Source organism: Coregonus clupeaformis, chromosome 14 (genome assembly GCF_020615455.1).
Source record: "Coregonus clupeaformis isolate EN_2021a chromosome 14, ASM2061545v1, whole genome shotgun sequence".
Classification (NCBI taxonomy): domain Eukaryota; kingdom Metazoa; phylum Chordata; class Actinopteri; order Salmoniformes; family Salmonidae; genus Coregonus; species Coregonus clupeaformis.
The window spans coordinates 25,954,806-25,962,499 of NC_059205.1; the positions used below are offsets into that span (position 1 = coordinate 25,954,806).

General features: G+C 40.0%; 1 long non-coding RNA gene across 1 annotated transcript; it reads right to left on the minus strand.

Annotated features, from left to right (window-relative positions):
- Positions 1-376: 376 nt before the first annotated feature.
- LOC121581596 lies at positions 377-3,908 on the minus strand. The gene is made up of 3 exons (XR_006003234.2): positions 1,868-3,908; positions 1,429-1,707; positions 377-1,200 (listed from the first exon to the last, which is right to left on the minus strand). It is a non-coding gene; the product is annotated as an uncharacterized LOC121581596 (long non-coding RNA).
- Positions 3,909-7,694: the final 3,786 nt, after the last annotated feature.

Consider the following 7,694-nt stretch of genomic DNA (forward strand, 5'->3'; position numbering starts at 1 on the left):
ACTCTCCAGTGCTGGTCCAACCAGCCTTCTAGAAGCTTTGCCTTGTCCCCAGTGAAAGTTGCGCCCCATCTACCATCTATTGACATTGTGCATCTGTCCCGCTTGACTTAAAGGCTACTTAAGCTCACTCACGCCAAAGTTTGAGGTAGGCCTAATTTTAGTAGTGGAAAAAACGTACCCAAAAGCCATACTTGAGTAAAAGTAAAGATACCTTACTGGAAAATGACTCAAGTAAAAGTGCAAGTCCCCCATTAGAATACTACTTCAGTAAAAGTCTTAAAGTACCTGATATTAAATGTACCTAAGTATCAAAAGTAATAGCCATAAGGTAAATGTACTTAAGTATCAAAAATAAAAGTATGAAATGGAAGAGCAGTAAATCCAAAAAGCAAAACAGCCAGACCTTTTATTTGGTTTGAGCTTGAGTTTTTCCTGAAAGGTAACAGTCTTATGGATGCAATAATGCTCAGATAAAACAAAAAGGTGGATTCTCAAATAGGCAACACTTCAAAATACATCTCTTATAGACAAAATAGAATTATGCCTTAATGAAGGAATATAGCCTGGAAATATAAGCACTTACAATCACAGTCACTTTGCTTTAGAAAAAACATCCTATAATATAACCCTATACATTTTTTAAAAATGTAGATGATGAGCTCATCAAAAGTACATACATGAACTGCAAACAACCTCACTGTAGGAATATGAGGCCATCGCCACTGATGGAACTGTATTATAAATCAGTGTGTTAGGTCATGCCTTTGTTCAAGGACACCTATAACTTGTGAATTTTACACATAAATTAACAAAACACATTAGGCATCCCTATCTTTGGGCTTGCTAGCATTAAGCTGTCATTACTTTTGCAGTACATCTTCAATCAAAGCTGGTTTTCAACGTTTCTGGAATCCAGCCTTGCTCTCCTGGGGCTGAAAACAAGTCTTGCAATGCTGAACAGCCTTTCACAGGCAGCTGAGGCAGGTAAGGGTGTGTTTAGCCTCAGAGACAGCTTACAGACTGCCGGGAAGGACTCCATATGATCTGCTGAACAGGCCAGGTATCCGTCCAGCTGTTTGGAGCTTTCTTGTGCTTAAGACGTCTTCATGGCAGAGAAGAAGTCCTCCTCATCTGATGAACTGGTACCATCACCTAGCTGCAGCAAAGGTTCTTCCAGGTGGTCCTTGTTGTAGTCCATTTCTGAAATACAAGGGAGATGACAATAGAAATCATGTGAGCCTACATTAATCCATCCCCAATCTATATAAACCAAGCAACAGCGCTAAGTAGGCTACCCATTGGACTGAACCACAAAGTCAGGGTTGTAGTTTGAATGGGTGGTTCTCAAATCTATGAGGTGTCAAAATGTACACTATACACAGTTGTTAATGAATAATAAAATATTGTTAATTAACCACGTTGTCTTACCCATTCTGATGGTGGCGTCATCCTTTGTCCACGTTGTTGTGCTCAGGGTGTTGAAACATGTGGCTGAAGCTCTTCTTCAGTCCCAGTTGTAGCACATCTACAAGAGGCTTACAGTACTTCAGGGACAACTTGATTTGGTCAAGTTTTGTGATCAGTAGATAGTTGGAAGTAGCCACCCAATCTGGACATTGGTTTCAGCCTGCAGGATGTTCATGGCCTTTGTGACTGGGCTCATGGTGGCAGCATACTCTGTGGAAGGTGAGTTCAGATGGATTGAACCTGAGAAAAAAAAAAAAAGTAGTTGATCAATGATAGTGTATGGCTACAATATGTGAAACAGTTAATAGTCCCCAAGCAAAGGGTCAGGAAACACTGCAACAGATTTAGACAATATTCAAGACCTTAAATTATGACAAAATAATACATAATCCTTACTTACATTGGAACCTCGAAGTCTGTGCAGAGAACTCTGACGGCTGCCTCTCCTTTGTCTTTGATGATCCTCAGGAGTCTTTCTACAGCCATGAACCAGGAGTTCCACCTTGTAGCATTCGGGCGCAGCAGCTGGAGTTCGCAAGCATTTTCAACCGTTTCGGCTGCAAGTGTGGATCTTCTGCATTTGTTCCAAAGTGCTAGGCACTTGCCAAATGTTGAACGGGCCACTTTTTTGTAAGCCTCACTGGATGTTGGTTCTCGAAACCATCATCTTCATTCAGGATCGTTGCCACATCAACAAACTCCACTTCTTCACTCTCCTCTTGATCCTCTTCACCATCTTCCTGTCCTGGCTAAGCTGCTTCACCACCCATTGCTTCGACTGCCTCATTGTTTTCATCTTCTCCAGATGGAAAGCTTTCAAGAAGTTAGAGCCATTGTCTGTTGTTGTTCTCACAATCTTACCCCGGATTTCAAACTCAGAATGGATGTCATTTAGGGTTCCTGCCAACAAATCAAAGGTGTGCAAGCCTCAACCGTTTACAGGCCAGGGCTGAAGAGCATCTGTTGAGACTGTCAGGGTCTATCCAATGGGCTGTAACATCAACGAAGCTCCGTCTTCTTGCAGACCAGCAGTCGGTGGTGGTACCGATGTGGTCAACTCCTCTCATGGCCTGTCACCACCTTCTTAATTTCTTTGGACGCTTCATCAATCCTGGAGCACAGTGTGGGCCTTGATATGATATTTGAGTTAAGCTGCAGATCCTGGACAAACTCTCTAAACGGTTCTTGTTCTACAACAGCGAATGTTTGGAGCCCTTAGACCACATACTTCACCACAGCTTTGTCGATGGATTTTTGAGACACCATCTTCAGTAATGTGCTCTGCCTGATAGTGGAGGGAGTGTCAGGGACATGTTTTCTCTTCAGTGTGTTTGCTGTCAGTTCTCCATACTTCTTAAGATGGTGTACATGCTTTCTCTGAAATAAGAAGAAAAGGAAAAGAGAAAGACATGTTACTTAGCTTGATAACTACCATCAACAAACACTTAAGGTATAGGATCCTAATGTTAAAGCTATAAACAACATTAGTTAAGTGAGAGTTTGTGACCACCATTTAATATTACAATGAGAAAAAAACGATGTTGATTGATCTAGATAGTAGGTTACGTCAATAATACCTTAAGTCTACAGTAATTAGCTAGGTAAGAAGAACAACTTTATCAACTAACACAAGGAATAAAATGGCAAGCTAACTAGCTAAGCCATTTCATCTGGTAGGATGAATACTTCATTCCGAGAAAATAAAACATTTATTTTCGATTCAGCCAACCCAAGGATGTTCATCCTCATAAGGTGGGTGGTAGAGCGATGTCGGACATGATTGTACGATTTCGGACTTGATTGGGCAAAGTGCTGCTGAGTGGATGACTGTTTTGCAAGTGACATGCTCCAGGTGGGTGGGGTTAACGCTTTAGGACCCTTGGATTTGCCCAAACTGATGAGGGTTGTATCAACTCTGCTTGCATGTCGTTGCCTGCTGCCTCGCAAAACAAGTTCCTCCACGAGTGCTCCGACTCGCCAAAGTTGCTTGCATCTTTTTTGCAACATGATCCGTTTTCTTTCTTCCAGCTTCAGATTGATTGGATTTTGTAGCGAGTAACGAAGGTGTCAGGGGAAATGTATCGGAGTAAAAGTATACATTTTCTTTTGAAAATGTAGTGAAGTAAAAGTCGACACAAATATAAATAGTAAAGTACAGATACCCACAAAAAAAACAGCCGATGTAGAAACGCCAAGTGGTCTGCTGACAATATTTCCTTGTCAAGACCTGCAGATGGAACAAGCTCTCCAAAACAAGAGCACACCCAGTGGCAGCAAGCACTGCCTATTCTCAATTACTTAGGCTAAGTCTATATAATAGAGACTATAATAGTCTTGCCCGTTCCCTCTCATCAGCACCTGCATCTTTTGCAGAAGGACAATTACGTAAAACAAGGCCAAATATACCCTGGAGTTGCTTACCATGATGACATTTAATGTTCCTGAGTGGCCTAGTTACAGATTTCATTTAAAATCTGCTTGAAAATCTATGGCAATACTTGAAAATGGCTGTCTAGGAATGATCAAGAAACAACTTGACAAAGCTTGAAGACTTTAAAAGAATAATGGGCAAATATTGTATAAGCCAGGTGTGCGAAGCTCTTAGAGACTTACCCAGAAAGACTCACAGCTGTAATCACTGCCAAAGGTGATTCTAACATGTATTGACTCAGGCAGTTGAATACTTATCTAATCAAGATAGTGTTTAATTTTTCATAAAAAGTCAAGGGGTGTGAATACTTTCTGAAGGAACTGTATATAAAGAAAACAAACTCTTGGAACTTGGTTCAAACCATGTGAATTTAATTTACCTATTCACCTGTTTTAGAAATAGTTTACCAGAATGATTTATTTTTATGTTTTTGTGTGATGGCAATTTTACCACACATTTACAACATTGATTCCACAAAGTGCTTTTCATTCCTGACATCAAGTTGTAATTTAATGCTAAGATTTCACAAATAGCATTCTTCAAATAATCAACACAATTGATTTTGATCACTTGCACATTTTTTGATGATACACATAATAACGTCAAAAATATATATGCGTTGGTTTCAAATAAACCAACTTCCAACTAATAAAAAACAACAAAATCATACAAGTTCAATCAGATCCAAGTAAGTGTCATAATAAATACGAATCATTCAAAGAGTTCGCCTTCTGACCGATATCTACCTGACAACATTGGCTTTCCAATTGGATTCACAATACAGAGGGAAAAAGAGATTAAAACCCAGGACATTTTGCTATCAGCTCACACATTCTTCAATGAGTGACAGGGAGTTGGCACAAACAGACTGACATACAGGCTAACATTCTTCAACATATTGCTCAGTCTGAAAGCAACATATCACACCAGTGGGAATGGTGTCAGTTCTGTGTCATTTTGTTGTTAGTTAGCTAGGCCTACTTTTACATTTCTTGAGGAACATCATTCCAGTTTGTATTACTACAGGAAACTCTAAATTGTACAGGTTTCAGTGATTAAGAAAGTCTCAATGGAAAAACAAAACAAAAAACAAATTGCATATTACTATCTCCATGACAACAAAAGCATCAATTGTGAGCTAGATGACAAGCCTTAATGAACTAACTCAAATATGTACGTTAATATCAATAATAAGGTGCCAATTCAGCAAATCACATGTGGCATGATTAGCAACAAAACATGGAATTAGTGATGATTATCTAACAAAGGCCAACAGTGGAAAAATCTATAAAACAAAACAACCAATTATTTTAACCTATAGAGATACTGGATGAGCTACTGATAAAGTATACCAGTTGTTTATCTGCCACAATCATATGTACAACTAAAGAGCCTTCTTTCCGTATTAGAAATGTACTCCAGAAACAGTCGATACTTTGCTTTGCTTCCTACTCACATACAGACCTTTGGGAGGGTGTGTGAAAAACTGCGCATGTTGTGGCATCACCAGCTTGCCATTATAATGTAATGTACCTTTTTGAAATACAATATCTGCTAAATAGACCAATTTACAACAGTACCTGAACACACACACAGCCCCTGGAACACTGTACAGAAACACACATACCAACCAACTAACAAAACAAACAAACATACAACGTAAAGTGGGAGTGACAACAGTCGGTGACTTTGAGGTGAGTGTGGATGGATTGGAGAACAAGGCTATGATACAAATGAATTTGTCCATCTAGGAAGAAACAACAGCCATCATGACGACAGCTAGCTAGCGGGAGTACAGCGGTCCAGTGACTAGTGAACCGCTGGTAATGAACATCACGGAGACAAAGTTGCATAGTCCCAAGACCATAATCAAGATAATAATAATAATAATATAAGATCTCAGTAAGTTATTGTTTTACCGTCTTTGCGAATTAACTCTGGATAATCGTTCAGAATGTTTGCAGATTGAAATGTATGAATAGAGCAGACCCAATTCCGAAATCTATACGACAGGCAATCCTATCGGTTCTGCACAATACATTGCTACCCTATAACATTGCTCCTTTCTGAACAGACCCCTTCCTTGTTAGAGCAATGTCGTCATTCTGTCTGTCTCTGCCGGTCTGTCTGGGGTAACCTGAACAACTAACACCACAGCTTATATTAACATAATGATATACCAATGAGAGGTTATAACAGGCCCCTTGCAACGCCAGGGTTGTGGGTTCGATTCCCACGGGGGGCCAGTATGAAAATGTATGCACTAACTGTAAGTCGCTCTGGATAAGAGTGTCTGCTAAATGACTAAAATGTAAATGTAAGAGAACTTACGACAGCTAATGTCAACTTTTAATACACCTATGAGAGCTTTTAAACAGCTTATGTCAACAGATGAAAGACCTAGGAAAGCGTACGACACACCTAAAAAACCTTATGTCAACGTATGTAATGACATACACTATATGATGTCAGTTATTTCAGATTCATGACTAGGGACCCTTATAGTTCAATTTCAATGTTATCAAGGGAAGTCACTTTTCATCAGCCATTCACTCACTCTTCTACAGATCCATACTGTAATAGATCCTTACTAAATAACTAATTTACACTTCGTAATATACTATGTCTGCATCCGAAATGGCAGCCCCGCTCAAAAGTAGTGCACTATGTAGGGAATAAGGTGGATATTGATGAGGCAGCTTATATAATTCAGATAACAGTATAAGGATGCTATTACGCACTACACTCAGTTGTGTGTTGGTTCAGTGGCACTGTTTATAAAAAGGCATTTACAGTGCCTTTGGAAAGTATTCAGACCCGTTGACATTTTCCAAATTTTGTTAGGTTACAGCCTTATTCTAAAATTGCTTTTTTCCTCATCAATCTGCACACAATACCCCATAATGCCAAAGCAAAAACAGGATTTTACAAATAAAAAAAGGAAATATGACATTTACAGTGAGGGAAAAAAAGTATTTGATCCCCTGCTGATTTTGTACGTTTGCCCACCTGACAAAGACATGATCAGTCTATAATTTTAATGGTAGGTTTATTTGAACAGTGAGAGACAAAATAACAACAACAAAATCCAGAAAAACACATGTCAAAAATGTTATAAATTGATTTGCATTTTAATGAGGGAAATAAGTATTAGACCCCTCTGCAAAACATGACTTAGTACTTGGTGGCAAAACCCTTGTTGGCAATCACAGAGGTCAGACGTTTCTTGTAGTTGGCCACCAGGTTTGCACACATCTCAGGAGGGATTTTGTCCCACTCCTCTTTGCAGATCTTCTCCAAGTCATTAAGGTTTCGAGGCTGACGTTTGGCAACTCGAACCTTCAGCTCCCTCCACAGATTTTCGATGGGATTAAGGTCTGGAGACTGGCTAGGCCACTCCAGGACCTTAATGTGCTTCTTCTTGAGCCACTCCTTTGTTGCCTTGGCCGTGTGTTTTGGGTCATTGTCATGTTGGAATACCCATCCACGACCCATTTTCAATGCCCTGGCTGAGGGAAGGAGGTTCTCACCCAAGATTTGACGGTACATGGCCCCATCCATCATCCCTTTGATGCGGTGAAGTTGTCCTGTCCCCTTAGCAGAAAAACACCCCCAAAGCATAATGTTTCCACCTCCATAGACAGCATTCCTCCTCCTCCAAACACGGCGAGTTGAGTTGATGCCGAAGAGCTCGATCTTGGTCTCATCTGACCACAACACTTTCACCCAGTTCTCCTCTGAATCATTCAGATGTTCATTGGCAAACTTCAGACGGCCCTGTATATGTGCTTTCTTG